Source organism: Elephantulus edwardii, unplaced genomic scaffold (assembly GCF_000299155.1).
Source record: "Elephantulus edwardii isolate Elephantulus edwardi_28Jun2011 unplaced genomic scaffold, EleEdw1.0 scaffold00052, whole genome shotgun sequence".
Classification (NCBI taxonomy): Eukaryota; Metazoa; Chordata; class Mammalia; order Macroscelidea; family Macroscelididae; genus Elephantulus; species Elephantulus edwardii.
This window is the reverse complement of record NW_006399802.1, coordinates 11263663-11287984: the sequence shown is the minus strand read 5'-3', so window position 1 is coordinate 11287984 and position 24322 is coordinate 11263663. Positions and strand designations below refer to the sequence as shown.

The 24322-nt window shown below is 40.0% G+C and overlaps 1 pseudogene; it reads right to left on the bottom strand.

The window, feature by feature from the left end:
• Positions 1-14309: 14309 nt before the first annotated feature.
• Positions 14310-24322, bottom strand: part of LOC102843649 — a 116811-nt pseudogene continuing 106798 nt past the window's right edge.

Sequence of the window (24322 nt, the reverse complement as noted above, 5' to 3'; positions counted from 1 at the left end):
AGGTTAAATATGGTGTGTCCTTCAGAGCCATCAATATTACCCACTGCATGGTGCCACTGTCGTAGAATGGGACTGATAGCAGGGTTGGGGGAAGACTGAGAAAAACTGGATAAATTATGTATAAGGCATTGAAACAGAGGAGGGAGAGAATAATTTAAAAGTTACATATGATAGGGTATTATAGTTATCACAAGAGTCCAGAATTAAGGGTGCATTGTGGAGTGTACCTGGGGTGGTGGGAGGGGTAAGGGGGGATTGTGTACCAAAAAAAGAATTTTTCTTTTACTTTTTCAAAGACAGGAGCAAACTGGGGGTGGGGGGGGGCAGAGGGGAAGGCTGGGCAGGGAGTTAAGTGCAACAATGAATGAATGGAAATCCAAAATCTCTGTAAATGTTCATTAAAACTATTAAAATAAAATTATAAAAAATATTACTCAAAGGTTTGGGAAGAAAGTCTGTTTAAATTTTATTTTGCATTGCCCAAATGGAGGTACATAATACAATACAGTATAAAATTTTAGACATGAAGATGAGCCGTATGTCTTTTTAAAATATATTTTAACAATATATTTTATTTTATTTTTTATAATATATTTTAAATATATGTGTTATTTCTTTTCTGTGCTCTTTGGTTCTTTTGGCTAAAAACAAAACAAAACAAACAAACAAAAAAACCCACAAAACCAAACTTTGACCCCAAAACCCAACTTTAAGAAAACAACATCTTAATAACATTTTTAAAATTTGATGAACAACTTTGATTATCTGCATGCCACTTAGTCTATTATCCAGGTCAGGATTTCTTAACTTCATTACTATTGGAATTTTGAGCTGGATCATTTCAGGGAGCTGTCATATCCATTACAGGGTGTCTGGCAGCGTTCTTGATCCCTGCCTAGTAAATGTAGTAGCGTGCACACACATGTACACGCAGTTGTGAAAACCCAACATGTCTTTGGACATCGTCAAATGTCCCCTGAGAGGCAAATCATTGGTTGAAAACCAATGATTAAATTGATTAATACTTAAATACTCATTCTGATGAATCTTGGACAACATATGTATCTGGAAACCTCAGCTTCATTATCTGCCAAATATATGAAATAGAGCTAGTTTCCAAAACTGTTGGTCTGCTCAAATGTGACCACAAGTCTAACCCAATGCTTAGCCCATAATAGGCTCGCACTGAATTTTAATCCTCTTCCCTTTCTTCTCTTTAGTTTTTTGATCATAGAGCTTGCTAGTTGAAAGGGTCTTTAGAAGTTATCTTCCCAGAATCCTTTACTTTATACATGAAGAGACTGAGGTCCAGAGACATAATCTGTCTTCTTAAACTTAAATCAAAATAGACTATATTCAAGTAGTGCAGGAGAGACATTTAGACTTAAACAGAAATCGGTTCAAGTGCAGGAGCTTTTTCCTGCCCAGGCTGATGTGCAAGACTCTTCCCCCTGCAGATTTCTTCATGCTTTGTGAGCATTTCTGAAACACAAAGTCACCTGTGTGACTCAAACTAAGTTCAAATTTTTGGTTTGGGAGCACTTCCAAAACTGATTGGAAAAGTACATTGACAGAGAACTAACAGAAATACAAGCTGTGTTTAGAAGAGGTCATGACACAAGCAATATCATTACAAATGTCAGATGGATGTTGGCTGAAAGCAGAGAGTACCAGAGGAATGTTTGTCTGTGTTTCATTGACTATGCAAAGGCATTTGACTGCCTGGATTGCAACAAATTGTGCCTAATCTTGAGAAGAATAGGAATCTCAGAACACTTAATTGTGCTCAAGCGAAACCTATACTTGGACCAGGAAGCAGTTATCAGAATAGAGCAAGGAAACACTTGATGATTCTAAATCAGGAAAGGTATAAGCCAAGAATTTGTCCTGTCTTCGTACCTTTTCAAACTGTATTCAGAAAAGATCATTTGTAAGGCTGGAATTTATGAGAAGGAATATAGCACCGGAATTGGAGGAAGACTCATCAACAACCATGCAGATGACACAATCTTGCTTGGTGAAACTATATAGTCAAAGATTATAGTCTTCAATATAGATTGAAGCTCAATATTGAGATAACAAAGAGTCTCACCACTGAGCCAATTGGCAGGACAATAATAGATGGAGAAGAGATTGAAATTATTAACAATTTCGGCTTACTTGGTTCTACAATCAACACTCTTGGTAGCAGCAGTCAAGAAATCAAAAGACAAATTGCATTAGGAAAATTTGCTATCTGGGATCTCTCCAGAGTGCTTCCTAAAAAGAAATGATGTCAGTCTAGAGACTAAGGCATGCCTGATCTAAGTCATATTCTTCACAATTACCTGTTATGCATCAGAGAGCTGTACAATGACCAAAGAGGACAGAAGAAGAATTGACGTATTTGAGTTGCGGTGCTGGAGAAGAATATTGAACATACCATGGACAGCCAAGAGAATTAACAGGTCTGTTCTAGAGATGAGGAAGCCGAGCTGTTCACTGGAAGCAAGGATTCTGAGGCTCTGTCTAATACTTTGGGCATGTTGCCAAGAGGGACCAGTCCTTGGAAAAGGACATCACACTTGGAAGGCTGGAGGAACAGCACAAGGGAGGAAGACCCCAGATTAGATGGATGGACAGAGTAACTGAGGTAATGAAGGAAGGTGTGTTGAAAACAGTGAGATTGGTGCAGGGAAGAGCAGGGTTCAGAGCTAATGTGCAGAGGGTTGCTATGACAACTCATAACAACAACAAGAACAACATCGTGTATGTGTTGGATGTTGAGGGATGTTATGTATACCAAAACAAAATGTATGGCATGTGAGAGTTAATACTCTGAGCAGAGTAGCACTTGAAAGTTTGCGCTCACCTTGTTGTAAGAAGATATAACAGTTGTTCAAGGTACAGGGGAAGGGGGAGAAAGGAATAAATCAGAAAGATGAATGGGTTACTCCAGTTATGCTTCTATGCTTTTCAAGGACAAAGATATTCCGATTGAAAAAGACAAAATGATAAAACCAAACACTCTGGTAGAAAGCTCTGATAGCGTAGTTCATAAGGAGTTACACTGCTGATTTACAGGCCTCGCCTCTCTGGAGGTTCAAATCCAACAGGGTTCCCAAGGGATAGAGATGGGAAGTCTCCTCCCATGCAATTTACAAGAACCCAAGAGAGTGTCACTGATGAGTCAGTTCTGATTCAGTGATGAAAAGAAAGAAGAAGAAAAAGAATCAGATCCTTTGATCCTCTGAGAAGGGAAAAGAATGTAAGAGCTTCTGTAAAAGAGTTTGCATCATCTGCCCTGCACCACTCACTCTACGAAGTATTGCAACGTTTTCTGGAAAATAATAAAACCACTGTTGATAATCTGAGGGAGTCTTGGAAAATAAGAATCATACAGGAGTCACAGGGGTGGAAAACTGCCCTGATTTTTATGAAATACAATAAATTTTTCTCTCCTCCCTCCATCAACTACGGATTCACAGGTTTGGCGCCAGTTCTAGGCAAAATTCCATAAAAGATTATTCTACTAATGGCTTCTGAGTGCTTACAAATTAAGCGGCAATCCCTGTAAGTCCATAGCATTTCAGTAAAACAGGTCATGCCAGAGTAACCTAATTTCCTTTTTTGATTAAGACCGTTAGACTGACTGGTCAGGGAGGTGGGGTAAGCACCATATATCTAGATAACAGCTGACAAGGCTCTGTGACATCATTGAAAGTGAGATATGGAAAGATGGGGGGATACAGGAATTGTATTGCAGCTGCATGATGGTACCCAGGGGACGGCCATCCATGGATAAAGAGCAATATGGAAGCAGCTCCCTGGTGATTATTACAGTGGGCCTGTGCTTGTCCACATTTTATTGGTAGTATATTAACCAAGTACAGCAACAGATATATCATATCATTGAGTCTTTGGGCAGTTGCCCAACTCAGACTTTGATGAAGAAATCCATGGTTTATGTCACCTGACGACATAAAATTATAGTTTATCGTTGTTGCTGTTATGTGCCGTTGAATCAGAACCAACTCATAGCTGACCTCCCAGCAGGCTTTCGGAGACAATAAACCACACTAAAGAGATTTACTCATCTTTCTCCCACAGAGCGGCTGGTGGATTCAAACTCCATGCCTCTGGATTGGCAGCACAACTCATTATGCAGCTAGGCCATCAAAACTCCTTCTAGCTTCTTAGAGACATAACTTTAGGGATAAAATCTGTGGTATTGAAGTCTTTGAAGATTTGGCCTCTGACTGTCTCTAGTCTCATTTTCTGCCTCCCACATTTGCACTGTTTAGCCATATCAACCTATGTTACTCCCCACGTGCCATTCTGTTTTACGATTCCTTTATTCCATACATTTCCCCAGCTCTGGAATTCCCCACTCTTTTTCCTGCTCATTTCTTGATCGACTTGCCAAGTCCCTACTTATCATTCAGCTAAAGCTTTCTAGCTTCATGTTTTTCCTTTCCTCCCCTCCACACTGTTTCCATCCACCATGATACGATTTTCTACATCTGAATTTTGGTATTTATCTGTTTGGGTAATTATCACATGGTGTGAATAACCTATTTATTTTTCTATCTCTTCTGTTGTCTATTCTCTGTCCCCATCAGCCCCTCTTCATCCAATCACTTTTGAATAGAGGAACTAGATCCTGCTCAGAGCTTGGCATTTAACAGAGGCAAGCACTCAGTAAGGGGGAAAAGGTGAATCAAAAATGAATGCGCAAATGGCTGGTCTGAGTGTCCAGATAAAAGTCCATTATTCTGGAGTTCCATTCCTGAGGCTCAGTCCACGGAGAATCACAGCTACACCTCCACGAAACCCAGCTCCTCCAATCCAGACTTCCAAAGCACTTTGTTTTTAGTGCACAAATCATTCTTTCACATCTAGTCACCTGCTGTTACCATGAAGTTTATAAGTGCTATAGTAGAACATATTGAGGCCATGGTAGAACTCTTTATCATGACACACGTGCCCCTCACTGCTATGACTTCCATGAACGATAATGTCTTGATTTACCGGGAAGCAGACATGTACAGAAACACAATTTTTCAAGGTTTCTCTCCAGCACCCAGGAAGGCACATTCATGTCACTTAGACAGCAGCAGGAGGCATTTTTAGTGTTCTTGTCTGCACTTTTCAAAAGGGCATTGAGCCGAATTCACCTTATCCCTTTCCTCCTAATTGGCCCAGAAAGTAAGCACCACCTTGGTAAAAACGCACCTCAAGCAAGGAGGCATGGAGAATAAAGCCGCTTTCCTGGTGCTGTAAGAAGAGGCTAATTATCACGGGAGGATCTGGGCCTTGAAAAAGGATGCTCTGTGGCATAATGAGAGAATTAAAATTCAAGTAGGGGCACCAAATGCAAGTCAGCAGGCATTTACATCTGCCAATTATTCAGTTCTAAATAGCTAGGCCAGGCAGTGTTTGTTGCAGCTTGGCTGAATTGCCTGACTTGAAGGAAGACTGGCAGCTTGGCCACCTATCAATGTCCCTCAGTCCACTGGGTCCCTGTATAACGGGAGCTGGCATTTAGCATCATCCAAAATGAAAGATCTGATGCTCCATTGGTGACCCTTCCCACTCAGGGCTAGGACAGGCCTTGCACAAGGACTTCTGCCAAAACCAAGAGGTGAAAGGCTGAGATTCCCGAGCAGAAAGAACCAGGTTGCACTTCGTCAGTGCAGTCATGGAGTGTGAAGGAAACTCAGGCCTGCTTAATCCACCTTTACACAGACGTCTAAATTTATTAATAGCATACATATATGAGTTTTCTATTTTGATCACAAGGAAAGTAGAAAACACTTAGAAATTTATGATCCTTATGATATGACACAGCCTGTTAGTGACACATTAATCTGAAGTTTTTGAAGCCTTTAGTGGTCAGTGATAAAAACTATTATATGTTTATGTAAAGCTTTTAGTGTGTGCTCCATGTCCTCACAGTGCCCTGGATGGAAAGTTGTGTCCAGATCCTGCTTTACAGTCAAGAAACTAGTGTTAGAGGCCTTGTAAAACCGTGATGTGCTTGACTCTCTGCAGATTATATAAGGCGAAGTTGCCATGGGCAAAGATCCCTACTGGTGTCAAGATGGAGCATGTTTTTATGTGCTAAGGTCCAAGCTTCCCACATTGGAAACGAAGAGGATATTAGAGCCCACTGTCTGCCATATATAAGTTGATATCTAGAATCTTAGAAAGACATCTAGCAAATCTAGAGAGCACTGATGCGATGCAGTCAATGACTTAATATCCCTTATAGCCATGGACAGTATCCCACAAAAGGATTATATGGGACTAATGCAAATAATGACAGGAGAAAGATGGGCAGTTTCCTTCTCTGCAATTTTTAGCTCTGAAAACCCACCGGAAGGTCAGCTATGAGTTCATTCTGACCCAAGGGCACATAAAAACAACAAAATGCAAATAATGATCATATGAGACTATAGACTGTGCTTGTGACTCACAAAGGGTATTGAACAACTGCTGAGCATGTGGATAGAATACTTGAAGCCTTTGTGGGGCTTGCTGTCATTGTTAGTCAACATCAAGTCAACACATGTATATAATGATGTGGGAGCTATGTAATGATCTCCCAGGATCTGATCAGCCAAATCATTGCAAGAGGATTAAAGGTGAAATACCCACAACCCTGCTTAGACATAAAGGGAGTTTCCCAGGGGTGTGACCTGTAACATATTTTGTCTTAATAGAAAAAGGGAAGGAAACAGAGCCAAGAGGGGTTATAAAATATGGTTGCTAACTGTGCTGTGCTATGCTATGCTATGCTATGCTATGCTATGCTATGCTATGCTATGCTATGCTATGCTATGCTATGCTATGCTATGTTATAAAGAGTTAGTACAGCTCTTTCACCAAGGACCAGCCAACATGGGCCGCTTTCGCACCAAAACTGTGAAGAAGGCAGCCCGGGTCATCATTGAGAAATACTACACGCTCCTGGGTAATGAGTTCCACACGAACAAGCGCGTGTGCGAGGAGATCGCCATTATTCCCAGCAAGAAACTCCGGAACAAGATAGCAGGCTATGTCACACATCTGATGAAGCAGATTCGGAGAGGGCCTGTGAGAGGCATCTCCATTAAGCTGCAGGAGGAGGGGAGAGAAAGGAGAGATAATTATGTACCAGAGGTTTCAGCCCTGGATCAGGAGATCATTGAAGTAGATCCTGATACTAAGGAAATGCTGAAACTCTTGGACTTTGGTAGTCTGTCCAACCTGCAGGTCACTCAGCCCACAGCTGGGATGAATTTCAAAACACCACGTGGAGCCGTTTGAGTCTGTTTGCTGTGCTGTAATATTTTCAATAAACTTGGGCACACCAGCAAAATAAAAAAAAAAAAGAGTCCACATCATGAGCGAAGAACTAGTACAAATGAATAAAATAAAATGACCATTATAATAGAAAAAGTAGTCAATGAAATGAAATTGTTATGGTTGTTGAGTACAGTCGAGTCAGAACTGACCCATAGTTGACCCTGCAGAGTGTTTTCAGAGGCAGTTATAGCACAGGAGGTGATTACCCATCCTTTCCTGCGGAACAGCTGGTGGATTCGAACTGCATGCACTCCTTCAGGATTGCAGCGTAGCTTCTTACTACAAGGTCGTAGTAGTGGACCATAAACATATAGAAATATCTTTAATTTAAAAGAGAAGCAGATACAAACAAAAGGTCTTTTTTTCTTCCCCCAAAGAGGAACAAATACTTGAAACTACGCCAATATACGGTGTTAGCGTTAGTCTGGCGAAAAGGGCATTAGCACCGTGTCGGTGGCATAGAAATTAGCATACTTTCTACTTGGATACTTTGCAACATACAGTCAAACTTTACATGTGGAATCACTTTCCTGTCATATTCACATTGGATAAATACGGAAACATATTTAAGGAGGTATTTTCATCTCTGTAGTATTTATAACTCATGTTTGTCAAGTTAGAATGCACTCACAGCAGACCCCCAAGAGGTTTTAGAAGGCTATGAATTGCATGGGAGGAGATGACTCATCGTTCTCTCAAGGAGCACTTGTGGCTTTGAACAGAGAGGTAGTGCCTTTGGGTCAGCAGCACAACTCCTTACAGACAGACCATACCACCAGAGCTATTAGGATTTACTATAGCACACAATTGAAAGCAGAGAAAATGTACATCAATATGGTATTAGTTAAATAAATTATGACAAATTCATACAGATAAATAATTAAGATGGATTTGTAGATTACAGTGGGCAGATTCAAACCTCGTGCCTTTGGGTTACTAGTTCAACTCCTTACCACTAAGTCACGACGGCTCCCAGCCTTCTGTGTGGCCCTGCCTATTGTTTGGACAAGGAGCTCTGGTGACTAGTTTGCAGTAAAGTGTGGCACCTCTAAGTAAAAAGCTGCCCATCTCAGCACTTTGAAACCATCAGCTTCTCCAAAGGAGAAAGATGGGAGGCCTCCTTCCGTCAATAGTTGTTGTTGTTGTTGTTGTTGCTGCTGTTGTTAGGTGCTATTGAGTTGACAATGACTCTTAGTGACCCTGTGAACAACCAATCTGAACCTGTGTCATCCTCACCAGATCTGATAGACTCTAGCCTGTTATTAGAGTAACTGTGTCAATCCTTCTTGTTGTGAGCCTTCCTCTCTTTCTCTGACCCTTGACCTTTTCCAGCAAATGTCTTTTCCCAGCGACTAACCCTTCCTGACAACATGCCCAAAGCTTCACCATCCTAACCTCTAGGAGCACCGTGGTTGCACTTCCTCCCAAACAGATTTGCTTGTTCTTTTGAAAGGATGTAGGATATTAGATGCTGTTCTCTAACACCACAATTCAAAGGCATTAATTTTTCTTCTATAATCTTTATTCATTTTCTAACTTTCAGAGACATAGCAAATAACTGAAAAGACCATGGTTTGGATTGGGTACACCTGAGTCTTTGAACTGACATCATTGCTCTTTAACACTTTTGGAGAAGTTCTATACTCATGGAAACCCCATTAAAGGGATGCTATGTGTTGGAATCAGTGCAGTGGTGATGAGTTTGAGCTGAGCCAAGGGATGGTTTTAGTTATAGGCTTAAAGGATGATTAAGGACTAGTCTTTGGAATTCCACAATGCTCTGTCAGACAAGTAAGCTCATTTGTTTAGTTTTATTAAGTGATTTTTTAAAATTTTGCTTCAAATTTCTCTCTTTCTATCAGGGGCCTTATATTGTGAAACCTTTTGAGCAGTAGTAGCTTTGAGACCATTTAGTTCTTCTGGGGTCAAGATTATAGAGACTGAAGTTCATATGGTCTTCAAGACAACATTCTTGAATAGAAAAAAGACTGGACAGGAATACATTTAAATGTTAACAATTACATTTAGAGAGAAGGAATTATACAGTGAGGAATTATGAATGACTAATTTGTTTTGAATGTGTATGTATTTGCAGTGATGGCATCTGTAGTTTTCAAGTGTGAACTTGTATTACTTGTGTAGTAACAAAACAGGTATCCTTTTTCCATACTTGATTCCATATGTATGCTAAACAAATAATTCAAGAAGCTAGAATGTGTCATCAAGATTGGAGGAAGACCCTAAAAACTGTTACGCAGATGACATAATCTTGCTTGCAGAAAGTAAGGAAGACTCAAAACACTTGCTGATTAAGGTCAAGGACTAGTCTTCAAAATGGACTACGTCTCAACATCAAGAAAACAAAATCCTCACCACTGGACCAACAGGTAACATCATAATGGATGGAGAAAAGACTGAAGTGGCCAAGATTTCATTTTACTTAGATTCACAATCAATACCTATGGTAGCAGCAGTCAAGAAATCAAAAGGGATATGGCTTTGGAGAAATCTGCTAGTAAGGGAGCTCTGGTGGCCTACTGGCAAGAAGCTGTACTGCAATCCTGAAGGCACGCAGTTTGAGGCCACCAGCCGCTCCGTGGAAGGATGGGCAATCTCCTCCTATGCGATTAACTGCCTCTGAAAACCTGCTGGAGGGTCAGCTATAGACTTTATGGTACACAACAACAACAGGGTTGCTTTAAGATGATAAACAGCAATGTTGTCCCTTTAAAGACTAAGGCCAGCTTGACCTCAGCCCTGGTACTGTCACTGTGTCATATGCATATGAAAGTAGGACAGTGAATAAGGAAGACAGAAGAGTTGATACCTTTGAGTTGTGATGTTGGAGAAGAGTATTGAAAAGCCTACGAACTGCCAAAAGAATACACAAATCTGTCTTAGAGGAAGTGCAGGCAGGGTGCTCCTCAGAGGCGAGTGTGGTGGAAATTCAGTTCTCATATTTTGGGCCTGTGTCAAGAGGTGTCAGTCCTTGTGAAAAGATGACATGCTGGAAAAAGTCAGCAAAAGGGAGGACGACCCGCAACCAGATAAAGTAACAGTGACTAGAACAGTAGATTTCAGTACTGCAGCATTTGTGAGGATGGTGGATAATAGGGCAAGGTTTGAACTTGTTGTCCATAGGGTCACTGTGAGTTGTAATTGATTTGATTGTGCTTACCAACAACCTGATTGGATAAGGGTTGAGGGTTGTAAGGTTAAGAACAAAAATTCTGGGGCAGCATTTTCAATAACTTTGTAGGTATTCTGATACGTCTGTCTCAATCTTATATTTGCTATTTTTATCAGAGTTGATTACCATTATTTGTTGTTGTTATATGCTATAGAGTCAGAGCCAAGTCATAGCTGACCCTTCAGTGTGTTTCATAGGCTATAAATCATATTGAAGGTGATGGTCCATGTTTCTCCTGTAGAGAAGCTGGTGAATTTGAACTGCCTGCTTTGGGATTGGCAGTGCAAATCCTTACCCACCAGGCCACCAGAGTTCCACTGATTAACATTAGCACCTATGAAACCATTGGGTGTATATGAGGGGTACAGAGAAAGGAGAGGAACAGCCTATTCCAATATTTTCCGACAATTTTTGAAGTGGAGAGAAACCAAAAGAAATGGCATGGGGGTGGGGGGAGGCAGATCAATTTCTGAGATTATATGAAAGAAGCAAAGTTTCTGTGTCAGACTGGATGGAACAATTGCCATAGAGGAGGAGAGAGAAGCCAGTCTTTTAGGGAGTTGCTAGAAATTCGATACCAAATATCTGTAAGTCAAGCCCATACCACGTATTCAGTAGCCTTATAGGTAAAGACTCAAAGTCAACATACCTACAAATTTTTTAGTAAAATTTGTAAATTATTTCCCTACTCTATTCCTAGAAACCCAGCCATCCTACAGGTACTTCACAAGTAGAAAATGAGAGGAGAAACTGCTTCCATAGAAAAGCTTTATAGACACTGACTTCACCTGCAAAGATCAGATTTCCCAGGAAAGGAAACTATCATTTAAAAAACCATACTATTGAAAAAGCTTCCAAGAGCCTTTTAGTTCCTTACCATTAACCATAAATTAAAAATTGAGTATAACTAAATATTTAACAGGTCTCAAACATCAAAATGAAAGACCAAAACAAAGTAGGGGAATAATAGAAGATAACGTATGAAGAAATACTGAAAAATCTAGAATGAAAATTCTCCATGGAAGGGAAGACACTGCATTTCTTAAACGTAGCAAAGTATCATGGTTTATAAAAATGAGGTTTAATCAGAGAATAAAGCATACTTTGTATAAATAAAAATTATCATAGTGGAATGATTTAGGGTTCCCATGACTAACCAGCATCTTGGACTATTTTCTCAGCACACAGATTGAATAGCAATGGAATGCAATTAATGAATACAGTCCTGATACAGGCTCTTTCCTATTTTAAACATCTCCTTGTTCTGTTGGAACAATTGCTTCTTGGTCAATATGTAGGTTCTTCACCAGCACAATTAATATTCTGGAATTCACATCCTTCACAATGTTAAAAAAGTTATTGTGATCTAACAGTGAAATGCCTGCCCAATAGTCAAGAAATCAAAACAATTTATTATGATCTAACAGACAATAAAACAAAAGTAAATATCTTTCTGCTATTCTCTGCTTTTAGCCAAGATTCATCTGATATCAACCATGATATCCCTCATTGCATATTATCTTCTAACTCCAGGAATTTCTGGCAGTTTTCTGTTGATGTATTGCTCCAGTCATCATTTTAAAATTATCTTCAGGAAGATTTTATTTGTATGATACTAATGAAACTGAGGAGGACCTGAAGTGCTTGCTGCAGAAGGCCAAGGATTGAAGCCTTCAATGTGGATTGAAGCTCAACATCAAGAAAACAAAGATTCTCACCACTGGGCTGAACAACAGCAGCATGATAGATGATAAAGAGATTGAGATCGTTGACAGCTTCATTTTGCTTGGCTCTACAATCAACACTCTTGGTAGAAGCAGTCAGGAAATTAAAAGACAAATTTGCATGGGGAAAATCTGCTGTCAGAGACCTCTCCAAAGTACTGAAGAAGCAGCAACAATGTCAGTCTGGAGACTAAGGAACACCTGATACAGGCCATGGTCTTTGCAAACACTTGCTATGCATCAGAGAGCTGGACAATGACTAGGGACAGTAAAAGGAAAGTTGATGTCTTTGAACTGTGGTACTGGAGAAGAGTACTGAATATACTATGGACTGCTAGGAGAACAAACAGGTTCATCCTGGAGAGGGTGAAGCCAGGCTGCTCCTTGGAGGCAAGGATTCTGAAGCTTCATCTGACATACTTTGGACATGTTGCAAGGATGGATCAGTCCTTGGAGAGGGTTATCATGCTTGGGAGGGTAGAGGGACAGAGCAGGAGAGGAAGAACATCGATGAGATGGATTGATTCCATCACTGGGATAGTGGAGATAGGTAGGTGTGTTGGAGACAATAAGATTGGCAAGGAATAGAGCAGGATTTAGGGCTAATGTACATAGGGTCACTGAGTTACAGGCGACTTGACAGCACATAACAACAACAAGACCTAATAATATTGCTTGATAATATTTGTTTGTCTGTTGAACCATCTCAGTTAGTATCTTACTAATTCCTAGAGCCTTCTTTTTTGCCAATATATTCAGTGCAGCTTGGATTTCTTCCTTCAGTATCACTGGTTCTTGATCGTTTACTACTTTCTGTAATGATTGAGCATTACCGATTCTTTTTGTGTTCCTTCCACATCTTTTGATGCTTCCTGTGCCATTCCATGTTTCCCCCTTAGAGTTCTTCAGTATTACAACTCAAGGCTGGAATTTGTTCTTCTGTTCTTTCAGCCTGAAGGATGCTAAGCATTTTCTTCCTTGATGCTTTCCTAACTCTAGGTCTTTGAACATTTGACTGTAATACTTTGTCTTTTCCAGCTGCCACTTGAAATCAGTTCTGCTCTTTGAACAGAATAATTTCTTTCTTTGGCTTCCATCATTTCTAGCTTAGTTTCTCTACCTTCTAGAACAAGTTTCAAAGACTCTTCTGATGTCCATCTTGGTCTTTTTTTTCTTCCCATTTTTTAAATATCTTTTTTGTTCCTCATATATAATGCTCTTGACATAATCTCAGTTTGCCTGGTCTTTGGTCATTAATGTTCAGTTCACCAGGTATATTTTTGAGACATCTCTAAATTCAGATGGGATATACTCGAGGTTTATTTTGGCTTTCATGAACTTACTGTAACTTTTTTCTTCGACGTAAACTTGCAGAGGAGCCATAGTCTGTCACTGGACTTTTTCTGACTGATGACATTGAGTTTCTCCATTGTCTCCTTTCACTGATAAAGGTAATTTGATTCTTATAAGTTCCATCTGATGAGGTCCATGTGCATAGTCACTGTTTTTTTAAAAAGTTTTTTTACAATCAACACACATAGAAGCATTTGTATTGTATTTCTATTGTAATTTGTGTTTGGATTATAATGGGGAAAGTCTGCTGACAAGGATCTCTCTAAAATCCTAAAGAGTAAGGATATCACTTTTAGAACTCAGGTGCTCCTGACCTATGCCATGGTATTTCCAATCACCTCAATATGCTTGTGAAAATTCGGCAAAGAATAAAGAAGATTAAAGGATCATTTAAAAGAGCTCCAGTGAAATGTGAAAAGGATGGCTAAACCCAAAGGCAACACATCTCTGGTGTTTAGAATCCATCAGCAGCTATAGAGGGGATAAAAGAATCTCTTCCCATAAAGATTTGCAGCCATGAGTACCATCACTATGAAGCAAAACTGAATGCACTACAGCAAGTTTGAGTTGAATTTATTGGAAGGGGTGGACATTAATTTTTCAGATTGTTGTGTTTGTTGGGTATTTTCCATGTTAGTAGAATTTTATTACAGAATCAGATGCGTTTTAGGACTTGTCCAGCCTCATTTCTGTGGCTGGAAAACTCCCAACTATCACTCATCAGCCTGCTGAACAGTTCCTTTTTTGGAGACATAGATACCATCCAAAAATTTTCAGATATCCTTGTTTTTAACTGTTGTAGTTTGCTGAATCAAAGCAGCTGAATTTGATACAAGCTCAATGTCATTTTCTTCAAGAATTAACTCATCTTTCTGGGCTCGGGATACTGAACAAGCAACAGTCGAACTCTCCGAATGTATATTTTTTTTTCCACCCAAGAAGTTACAAATTTCAACCAGAGATCCACTCTCTTGAATTACGTTGATAGGGAAATGAGCAAACACAGACCTCACCTTGTAACAAAAGCCCAGTGAAACACCCTTGATCATGTTCTGTACATGGCTACAGATAGCCAGTTCCTTCCTATTCCCCACCATTTGTCAATGAACCCTCTTCTTTTTCTTTCTGAGGAGACTGAGTTCCACGTTGATGTGATTGAAGTCCCTCTACAAGGTTCCCCGCGGGCCTTTCATGATAACTGTGCGGCCCTTCAGGGTAATGTCGACATTCTCTGGAATGGTCTTTATTCTCACTGTAAATGTGGCAAGAGAACCAGGTTGTTGTGTTGATGCAGAATATTAGATATACCACAGACTACAAACAAAAGAACAAACAAATATGCATTGGAAGAAGTGTGGCAAGAATAGTAAAGTTGAAGATGGTGAGATTGTCCCCCGTATTTCAGGCATGCTATCAGAAGGGGCCAGTTCCTAGAGAAAGATGTCGTGCTTGGTCAAGTGTCAGTGAATAAAAGAACCCTCACAGAGTTGGAGTGACACAGTGACTATAACAATGAGCTTAAGCACATCAGAGATGTGACAATGGCCCAGGACTGGGCATGGGTTCCTTCTGTTGTATGTAGAGTTCCTCTGAGTTGGAGCCAACCTGATGGCACCTAACAACATGGCCAACTACCCACTTGGGATTCTCTAGAGAGACTCAGAACCCAGAGGAAGTTGTGCTCACAGCTACTTTTTATTATAGCAGAAGGGCATACAGTGGGACCAGTAAGAGTGGCATAAAGCAAGAGGAGTCTGGAGGAGTTGAGACTCACGCTTCCAAAATCCTCCTTGGGATGAAAGGACTGTCATATACAACACACTTCTGCCTCCAGTAATGTCATTCAGGAACACATGCACAGTGTTTCTGTCCCCAAAATGTCCACGTAAGGCTCAGCTCTCAGGAATTTTACTGTTGATCATACAGGTCTCCCAGTGCCACCAGCCACACAATTAACTGTAATTCCAAACTTTTAAAAGGAAACCAGGTGTTCACCATAAATCACATTGTTTGAACAATGTAAGCAGGGTAATTACAAGAAAATTTAAGGCTGAAGGAACACAAAACAATATTACCACTTAATAACTAAGGGATCATGTCAAAAGCCAAGTTCATGCAGCCATTAATGTAATCAGACCCTGCTAGAGAAAGCAGGAGCTGCTTGCTGTGTTAACTCCTTCTTGCATTCTGAAACTGGAAATTCAATAGACTATATAAAAGACAGAATTAAAGAAAGGAGTTTAGACAGTAAGAAGTGGGTGAAGGAAACAAAAAAAGGGGGGGGGAGTAGAAAAGGATAAGAAAATTGAGAAATTAATCCAGGAGATATGACTTAGGAAGGGCAAACAGAAAATGATGAGAGGAAAATGTGGATAATATAGATAACATAGCAGAAGAAATGTCTCTAACTATGAGGGACAAGACTTTGCAGAGTAGAAGAATCTATTAACTGCCCAACACAAAGAATGAAAAAGGACAACAGCACCAAAAATATTATATAATAGAAATTTTCAAAGAGGAAAACTAGGACTCATGTGCAAAAGGTCAAAGACATTGGACTTCTTGATAAAAACACCGGCAGATAGAACATAGTGGAGTAGTGCCTTTAACCTTTTAAGGGAGAAATTATTTCAATTTTCAATTCTAAACTCAAGGAAATGATTAATCAAGTATACCAAAACCAAAAAGCCTTTTGCCATTGATTCATTTCCAGCTAACGTTGTTGTTGTTGTTGTTTATGTGCCATCCAGTCAATTGCAACTCACAGTGGTAACAGAGCCCTGAGAACAGCCCTCTCCTGCACCATCCTCACTCCCTCCAAATCTCCACTACACTTGAACCAGTCACTATGTCAGTTTATCTCGCTGAGGTTCTATCTCTCTTACACTGACCTTCCACTTTTCCAAGCATTATGTCCCTTTCCAAGGAAGAGCCGCTCTTAACAAGATGCCCAAAGCGTGTGAAATGAAGCCTCACTATCCTTGCCTCTAAGGAGCACTCTGGTGGCACTTTCCCCAGGACAGACTTGTTTGTTTTCTTGGCAGTCCATGGAATATTTAGTACTCTTTTTCTCCATCTCCCCTGTTGACAGACTAGAACTGCCCTGTATTGTTTCCAAGGGTATAAATTGATTTTTTTAAAAAAAATTTGAGTGAAAGTTTGAAATCATATTGCTTTTTCACTCAATCATACTTGAATATTTTATTTGATGACCTTAGTTACAATGAGGGTAACTAATTACGATGTTTAATCAAGTCCTTATTGCAGTCTTTCCCTTTACCTGGCTTATCTATTCATTAATTTGTCCTCCCTTCTCTCACCCTTCTCATCCTTGTTAATCATCAAGATTGATCCTATCTATATGTAAAATTTCCTCAACTTTCTGTATTCGTGATCTTGTACCATAATTATCTTGAACAGCCATTGGCATAGGACCCTGGGAACACAGTACACTGGTAGCAGTGGCAATAGTATCAAAATAATAACAAAAGCAGGATAATTTGCCAAACTGAACTGGAACATTGAGCAAGGACAGCAATAGAACAACAGAACCACAAAGGGCCAAATAGCCAAGATGTCACTTTAAAGACTCAGGTACGCCTGATCTAAGCCACGATGTTTTCAAATGCTTCCTATGCATCTGAAAATCGAACAATGACTAAGGAAGCTCAAAGGAGAATCAAAGCCTTTGGATTGTGGTATTGGAGAAGAGTTTTGACTACAATGCTATCAGGGATAGAAGAATGTGCATAAGCATAGAAAGAAGACTGGTTAATATGACCAGAATTTGAATTTTCCTATCACTCACTAAAGCCATAAATGACGAAATTGAAGATTTCATGGTGTAGTATTGCAGTGTATTCATGGTATAGTGTAGTGTTGGACTGCTAACCAATCATTCAGTGGTTTGAACCCAGCAGCTGTTCACATAGCATGAAGACTAACAGGGTACCCCCATAAAGATTTTTAGCCTCAGAAACTAGTGGAGGGCCAGAAACTAGCAGAGGTGATTTTCTGATTTTACCAACTTTTTCAGATTAAAATTGGTCAAAGCATTAATGAAATGAAAAAGGATACATGGATAATTACTGGTGATTGGAATGCAAAAGGTGGAGATAAAGAAAGATCACCCATGGCCTTGGTGCTAGAGCTAATGCCAGGGACCACATGATATAAACTTGTATGACCAAAGACTTCATTGCTAATATCTCCTTTAAGAAAACATAAACAATGATTATATATGTGGGTGTTGCTGGATGGAAAAAAATCAACAACTTTGATGGAAAACCTTTTAACTTTGTTAGAAACCTTAATATCATCAGTCAGAAGAAGGCCAGGAACCATCAGTGAGACAGACCATCAATACTTACATGCAAGTTCAAACTGAAGCAGAAGAAAATTTAGATAAGCTTTGAGCATGTTGTTGTTATGTGCCTGCAACTCATAGCTTATGGACAATAGATCTGAACCCTGCCCTACCCTGAGGCCGTTAATCACATGGGAGGAGACGGTCTATCTTTATCCTGAGGAGCAGCTGGTGGATTCAAACTGCATACCACTGGCATTACAGTCCAGCTTCTTACCAAGAGACCACCAGAGCTCTCTGAGGTTGGTTGGATCTATAATTAATTGAGTTTATTAATTAATGGTAATGTGGTAACCAATTTTACTTTATTTGTCTAAAAGCAGAGGATATAAAAAAGATGCTTACTTATATTTTATTGACTATATAAATACATTTGATTGTGTCAATCTTAACAATTGTGCATAGAATTGTGAAGAATGGGAATTCCAGACACTATGTTCATGTGCAATCTGTACACAGATCAAGAAGCAGTGGCTCAAACAGAACAAGAGGATACTGCATAGTTTAAAAATCAGGGAAGATGTGCATCAACGTCCTATCCTTTGACCATACCATTCAATCTATTACGATAAGCAAAGAAACAGAGAAGTGGTCTTTATAAGGAAGAAAGGGGCACTAGAATTAGAGAATGACGTTAATAAGTTGTGATATACAGATGACAATGACACAGAATTGTTCGCTGAAAATGTAGAAAACCCAATAAAAATCAAGATGACAACCTTTAGTATGGATTACACCTCAACCTAAAGAAAACAAACACAACTGAATCAATAAGCAATGCCAAAATAAATGGAGAACAGATTGCAGTTACCAGGACTTCATTTTACTTGGATCTTCAATTCAAGTTCGCAGAAGCTATAATTTTTTTTTTTTTTTTAAAGTAGCAATCTCAGAGGCACTCAGTTCGAATCCACCAGATGCTCTATTGGAGAAAGAGGGACAATCTCCTCCTGTACCAGTCAGATCCTATTTGACGGTACACATACACAAAATAATAAAATAAAATAAAAAAATTAAATGGCATGTTGCATTATGTAAATTTGTTGCAAAGAATTTCTTCAGAGTGGTAAAACCGAAGGGTATCACTTTGAGAACAGAGGTGCACTTGGACCAAGCAATGATATTTTTAAATACCTCAACGATGTCAGTCTGAAGACTAAAGTACAACTGAGTCAGGCCATGGTCTTCACAATTACTTGCTATGAATCAGAGAGTTGGACAATGGCCAAAGATGACAGAAGAAGAATTAATTCCATTGAGTTGTGCTGGAGAAGAGTATTGAATATACTCTTCTGAATGGATTGCTAAGAGAACAAACAAGTTTGTCCTGGAGAGGGTGATACCAGGCTTCTTCTTGCAGGCAAGGATTTTGAAGCTTCATTTCATGTACTTTGGGCATGTGGCCAGGATGGACCAGTCCCTGTGAAAGGACATCATGCTTGGAAAAGTGGAGGGACAGCAGAGGAGAGGAAGACCCAGGGAAAAATAGATAGACACAGTAACTGGGGTAATGGTGATAGGTGTGTCAGAGACAGTGAGATTGGCTCAGGATAGAACAAAGTTCAGAGCTATTATATATAGGGTCTCTATGAGTCATAGGCACATAACAACAACAAATATACACATTAAAGTTGGACAATAAATAAGTACTAACAAAAGTCATCTTTGAATTCTAATATTGATGAAGAACATTGAATATACAATGAACTGTCAATAGAGCAAACAAATCCGTTTTGGAAGAAATGCTGCCAGAACATTCTTTGGAGGTAAAGATAATGAGCCTTCATCTCGTATATTTAAGAATGTCAACAGGAGGAACAATTACTGAGAAGGGCAGCATAAGAGATCAGCCAAAAAGAAGAAAATCCACAACAGACAGACTAATCCAGCTGAAGCAGCAATGGGTTCAAGTGCAGCTGTAGCTGTGACGAGGGCACAGGACTGAACAGTGTCATTTTTGTTGTATCTGGGGTTTCTATGACTCTGAAGTGACTTGAGGCCACCTAACAATGACAACTTCCATTGCTAATACTTAAATTAACATAGTTTTTAAAATGTTGTGTTGAGGGGAGCTCTGGTGGCCTAGTAGCAAGAAGCTGCACTGCAATCCCAAAGTTGTGTGGCTCAAATCCACCAGATGCTCTGCTGGAGAAGGAGGGGCAATCTCCTCTTGTACCAGTCAGATCTGATTTGATGGCACACACACACACACACACACACACACACACACACACACACACACTCAAAATAAAATAAAAAATGTTGTGTTGATGAGCCTGGATTATACCATGTATCTGATCTGGTAAGTTACTTCGGTATGCTCCTACCGTGAAAACATCCTGTTTCCAGGCCTCCACACCCACACTTTTTCAGCTTCCTCTCTCAGTATTCCAGATCTGTCAGTCTTTGCCATATCCCTAAACCCAAATTTAGTCACTAGAGCTTTTGTGGCCTTGTGCCTAATTCATGCAATAGAGTTTATCTAGACACTGACTTTTATTTTTTTTCCCCATTCATGGCTGTGTAAGAAGATACAAATGGAAGGTTTCTGTGGCTCACCAAAGGAAGTGGATAGCTTGATAATAGCATAAATATGTACATAGCACCTTTAGGGTACTAACATGTCATCTTGCCATTCAACTAGATCTTAATTGAGAAGGTGCAAAGGTAGAAAACAGATTCTTGATTTATTCATCAAGAAAGAGATAAAGAACGGAACACATCCTTTGGATTTGAGATTCCCATATAAAAGGAAGTGAAACAGAGGCTCAGCAAAGGTGGTGGAGAACCAGAGACCAGAGCTGAACTAGATTTTCCTCTTTACAGAACCAGATTCCAGCATCATGCTGGTGAGAGCAGGTTTGGGGTAGGGGGAGCACATAGTTGGCAGAACTATAAGAGCTTCGGAGCTCTAGTGGCCTAGTGGTAAGAAGCTGTGCTACAATCCCCAAAACACACAGTTCAAATCCACCATTTACTCTGTGTGTGTCAGCAGTCTCCTCCCATGTGATTTACTTTCTCTGAAAATTTGTTGAAGAGTCAGCTATAAGTTGGTTTCAACCTGACAGCACAAACAACAACAACAACAAAAGATCTCTGAGGGAGTTCACGTGCCTTGGTGATAAGGAGTAACGCTGCCAATCTCCAAATACACAGTTTGGATCAACCAGCTGCTTTGCTGGAGAAAGATGGACGATCTCTTCTTGGACGATTAACTGCCTCTGAAAACCAGCTGGAGTCAGCTGTGGGTTAGTTCTGACTCGACAATACACAACAACAAAAGCACTCTGTAATATTTTACCAGGCGCTAGAGTCATGAGGCTGAAAGGTTGAAGGCAGCACACCTGGGAAGAGGCTGTCCTGGCTGAATAATTCTGAGTGTATCCGACCTAAACTGTAACTGATTACTTCCCATATTGTCTGAGCTCTGTGTGGCCATAGCAACGAATTAGTGAACCAAAAGGGAGCTCTGTTGATGTTGTCTGACAGGAGTTAGGCTGCTAATCCCAAAGCCGTGCCTCTCTGAAGGTTCAAAGCCACCAGTGGCTCACAGGGTAAGAAAGATGGGAAATCTCCTGTGTGATTGACAACCTTAAAACCCAATGAAGGATCGGCTCTGAGTCACTTCTGACTCACTGTCAATGAGACAGAGCAGCGAGAGCTGTGGGAGCGGTGACTGGGGGTAGAATTGCAAGAGGATGCAAAAATGTGAGGGTATGTCTCACCTCACAGGAAACAGCTTTGTGTGGTCGATTTTATTGGCAAAGATTTTTTTTCCCTTGTGGAGTCATGGGACATCAGATTCTGGGTTTTAGTTGGTTTGTAACGTCAACAAGGATATCATTACTCTGAGCTTCCTTGTGCCTCTCTCCTCTTCGCCACAGAATAAGAAAAGGAAACTGCATACCCAGCAATAATGCCCATACCTTCTATGCATCATTTAATGTATTGCAAAGAACCATATGAGGAAGATACTCTTATCCTCATTCTACAGAAAACAGAAGTTCATGAAATTAAGGGACTTTCCCAAATCTTACAGCAACAAAGAATTGAGTGGCATTTTGAATCCAAGTCTGGCTGCCCTGAAGCTGCATTTTTCACACAGTTCTTTTCTTCTCTTGTACACAGGGTTGTTATGAGTCAGTTATGGCTTGATGGCACCTTAAGAAAACACAATAGTATATTGCTACGAATCATAGGTCATGTCACAGGTAATTGTCACATTAGAGATAACGAGACTATTGTGCGTAATAGCACTACTAGTAAGAACTGGCGATTATTTGATAAATTACTATCATGCAGACCATGAACCTAGAAAACGTAAGACTTCTGGATTTGAGACTTAAATTACACGATCATTTGAGCTCATACATTAGATGGCAAACGTGAATTTTGGATTATAAAGAAGTTGGATGGCATAATAATACCTCATTTGAACATTCATGGACCCCAGCTGGCTTCCCCTACACCAGATGGAGTATCAGTGATTATTTCATGAGATAAACCACCACTAGTAAGAGAAATTATTCAGAAGAGAAATTCTAGGTGATGGTGAAGGTTAAGAATAGATAAAATGATAACACTGTCTGGATTCTAGAATCAATGAAACCTTTACTTTTTTACAAGTAGAGGTTGAAAAAGGGTAAGGACATATCCAGGGTCAAGTAGTAACCAATTGCTAAAGCCAAGCTGTCAATAGCTAGGGTTCAATCTTACACCAGTAGTCATTTTACCACAAGTATCCTTTATAAATTTCATGGTAGCTCATAATCAGTTGGGACACACCAGGACAAAAATGTGGTCATTGTTTTCTTAAAGTTAGTCCACCTGTTTATTGTCATTAGGCTTTGGTGATCTTATCTAGCATGGAAGGTTAAAATGGAATTTCTCCATTAACCGCCAAGCTCCTAATGAGCCCCATTGTGAGAGTTGTTTCTGGAATGACTCTTTTGTGCCAGTAATTGTGCTAGAAAATTTACTTTGTGATTTTTACAAATATTTCTCCATATTAGTATTTTCATGGCATAGATGAAGAAACTGAGTTCTCCAGAAACTGAGTAAGTGATTCAAGCTCACACAATGATTATGTGGTAGACTTGAATTTATTCATTCGGCAAGGTTTTCTTGTTGCTTTGAGCACTAAGTGTAAAAAACATGTATTCGTTTAGGGCCCATTTAGGAAATAAGATTGCAACAAATAAACCACATATGAGTTTTCCTCTTAATAGCAGATGATAAACAAGTACACTTACCTTAGTTTACTAAGTTTACCTGGTGGTGGTTCTTACGTGCCCTCGAGGTGCTTGCGACTCATCGCAACCCTATGTACAACAGTTCTGAACCCTCCTCTATCTTGAGCTAACCTCATTGTCTCTGACATTCCCACCCCAATTACCCCAGTTACTGAGTCAATCTGTCTTATCCAGGTTCTCCATCTCTTGCACTGTCCCTCCACCCTTCCAAGCATGATGTCCCTCTCCAAGGACTGGTCCTTCCTTGCAACCTACCCAGAGTATGTCCGATGAAGCTTCAAAATACTTGCCTTCATGGATGGAGCATCCTGATTTCACCCTCTCCAGGGCAAACTTTTTTTTTCCCCTAGCAGTGTATAATATCCTTCTCCAGCACCATGACTTAAAGGCATCAATTCTTCTTCTGTCTTCCTTTGTCATTGTCCAGCTCTCTGATGCATAGCAATTAATTGCAAAGACCATGGCCTGGATCAAGCACACCATAGTCTCTAGACATTGTTGCTCTTCAGTACTCTGGAGAGGTTACTGACAGCAGATTTTCCCAATGCAATTCATCTTTTTATTTTCTGGCTGCTGGTTCCAAGAGTATTGACAGTGGAGCTAAGCAAGCTGAAACTGTAAATAATCCCAATCTCTTCACCGTCTATCATGATGCTCCCGATTGGTCCACTGGTAAGAGTCTTTCCATGTGGAACTTGAATCCACATTGAAGGCTGCAGTCCTTGACTTTCTTCAGCAGATGCCAACAAAGATAGAAATGCATAGTTACTATTGTGCTAAGTGCTATAAAATAATGAATTGAGAGCAGTGGTAGAGAATGAGGAGGGTCGAGTTAGGAGGAGGAGAGCTGCTTGGATTGGATGATAGGAAAGGCCTTTAAACAAAGGAGATGGTGTTTCATTGAAACCAGCACTACCATACCAGTCATCCACAAAAAGAGATTTTATTCTTCCAGGCAGAAGCTTGAAAGTATCAAAGTGGGAATGACCTTAGCATACTCAGTCATCAACAGGACTCCAACATGGCTGAAGGGAAGCTGGTGAGGCCAGGATGGCCCACAATTAGGGTGGAAAGAAGGCAGGCTTTAAAAGCAAGTTTTAACTCTGCA